Consider the following 2,878-nt stretch of genomic DNA (forward strand, 5'->3'; position numbering starts at 1 on the left):
ATATTATGAACATGATTGTTTGAATGTTTGAGAAGCTTTAGATTAATCGTAAGATGAGCATGTGATGTTTTATACATGTTTAATTATGTCTTTTTGAGTTCTAAGTTGCAAGCATCTAGATGTTACGCCAAAGCATGTTTGAGTGTTAATCTTGTTTGACTTAAGAATGTGGAACCTAGTTTTCCAAGTTATATACTGTATTTATTTTATAGGGTTGAGTGGCGTTATACTTAGCTTCGAGCTAACGGGTTTGCTTGTTACTTGTTTATTTGTTAACCCCTTTCAGGTGGTTCGAGCTCGTAGGTAAGAGAGAGAGAGATAGAGAGTTCTGAGTTAGACTAGTTAGAATGATGTTTGTAGTCTAAACTCGTATTATGATTTGTAGTAACCTTTGTTTTGATGGTGCTGGACACCAGGATTTTATCCCCTAGATTCTCGGTTTTAGTTTGACTTGTTTTGTTAGTTTTACCCTAGCATGTGCAATCACCGTGAAGGGTGGTTGTGGCGGTGACACTCCCTTATGTTAATTTATTAAGTTTATTTCCACTGTTTAGTTTATTTTTAAAGGTTTAGTTGCTTAAGTAAGTTTAAGAAAAAGGGGGTGTTATAATATTTGTTAGGCTTAAGTTCATGATTTTGGTTATTTAATTGCATATTTCCTTGTTTTATCAATTAGTTATGGTTTTACACTTGATTTGAATATTTTACACTATTTGTTAGTGTTTTGGAACCATTGTAGATCAAGTGCAAAAGCAAGGGAAGTTCTAGGACGAGTTTGGAGCAAAAAGAGTCAAGGTGGAGCTAAGGAGGTAGCTAAAATGCTTCAAAGAGAGCCAAAGAGTGGCGCTTTCAATTGATTTGATCACAAGAACCAAACAATGGAAAAGTGGAGCAAAAGAGCAAAGAGTTGTAATTCGCGCACAGATTGGTGACAGTTTGGTTTTTGGTTCATATCTCATCCTAGAAATATCCAAATGAAGTGATTCTTGCACCATTGGAAAGAAGACTCGAAGGGCTACAACTCTTATACAGACATCAAAGTCTATATCAGAAGGGAAAAGGGTCAAAAAAAGCCTTCAAACTGGATCTACGGCCCATACGCGATTTCGGCCCAATTTTGCACGGAAAATTCCTATTTCTACTGGGATTGGTTCTAGCTTTGTACCTACTATAAAATCCCCCCTTCCCCAACCCTAATATTCATTCAGATATTTTTAGAGACAAGAAGGAGAGAAATCAAGAGCCACAAGTTGTCTTGGGAAGCAAGAAGAAAGCTAGAGAGATTTGGAAAAATTGTCTGGTTCAATCTTGCACTCTTTTTGATAACTTGTATTTTCTTTATTATCTTTAGCTATGTATAATTTAGCCATGTGTGGCTAAATTCCATTAGGGATCATTGGGTAAAAAGTGTTTATGAACCTATATGTCTGTGCTCTCAGATTCTTCAATTTATTATTATTTGGGTTTTAAACTTGTGTTGCAATTGTGTTTATTATTGTCGTTGCGAGTAGTTCAGGGTCCGGATTACTTGTTTCATTGCTTTGTTTATGTCATAATGGGAGTTAGGCATAATTGAGAGTTCACACAATTGCACTTAACTTTTGCACATTGGAAAATGACATATTTGTTAGGGAGTTTAATTCTTGTTTATTGTACTGGGAGATGGTAGTGGTTAGAGATTATTTATGAATGCTTGTTCTTGTTCTTATTGGGTGTTTATGCCACGAGAATGGATATTCACTAGTGTTAGTGACTATGGGAGTAGCTCTATACCACATTGCATCCTCACACTCGTTTAAAGCCAAATTTAATACTACATTAGGTTAGGCACTAGGGGATTAAACACTTGAATCCCAGTAATCTCAATCTCTCTATATTGTTTTCAAAACCCTGAATCATTGCTTTATTTTATTTATTTAATGCAACCATCCAAGTCAATCATTAGGATTAGCTTCATAGAATAAATTAGTAGCTTGTGCTTAACACAACCACTTCCCTGTGAATCGATAACTTGATACTCTAGATATTTATTTGGTTCAAAATACACTACAATCAGCAGCTAGCACAGAATCTTCAACATTTGACTCAGATCACTCAAACACTGAGCAATGCCTTACTCAACGACAATCATCGTGGAAATTGGGACGTGGCTCGACAAGTGTTAGGACATCGTCCGCCAGCCTTTGCAGGGGAAGATGACCCAACCTTGCTAGAGGATTGGATCCGGACGTTTGACAAGATCTTCGAGGTTGTGAATTGCCCCGAGGAGCGCTGAGTGGAGATAGCTACATTCTACCTACAGCAAGAGGCGGACCTTTGGTGGATCCATGAGGGACCTGCTATTCGGCAAGACCCCGAGTTCAGTTGGGAGGGCTTTAAGGATAAGTTACGTGAGCGTTTCTATCCCGCTCATGTAAAGGCAGCCTTATATGAAGAGTTTCTACACATAAAGCAAGGATCATCGTCAGTACAGGACTAGCTATCACAAGAGGTTCTTGGAGTTGTCTCGCTTTGCTTCTGTTTTGGTACCCACCACGAGGCTAGTAAGATCGAGAAGTTTGTATCCGAGTTAAATTTTGAGGCTGTGAAAACTTTGACTATACTCAAGTTTCAGACTCTTAGGAGGTTTATATCTGTGTTGCCAATCTTTATCGCGTACAGCTAATCTAAAAGGGAGTTCAAGAGCAACATAAGAGGAAGAGCGAAGGAGGTGGTGCACCTGTTTATAGGAGGCCAAGGGTGGTTAGTGTTGAACCGACAAGGAATGTTCCAATGAGTAATTTCAATGGAGGAAGAACTTATCAACCAATCCAAGGGCCTATGGGAAGAGGTGGTGAATCTAGGGAAAAACATTTCAACTGTAGGAGGTGTGGAAAGG

The sequence above is a fragment of the Ipomoea nil genome, unplaced genomic scaffold (genome assembly GCF_001879475.1).
Source record: "Ipomoea nil cultivar Tokyo-kokei standard unplaced genomic scaffold, Asagao_1.1 scaffold3017, whole genome shotgun sequence".
NCBI lineage: Eukaryota > Viridiplantae > Streptophyta > Magnoliopsida > Solanales > Convolvulaceae > Ipomoea > Ipomoea nil.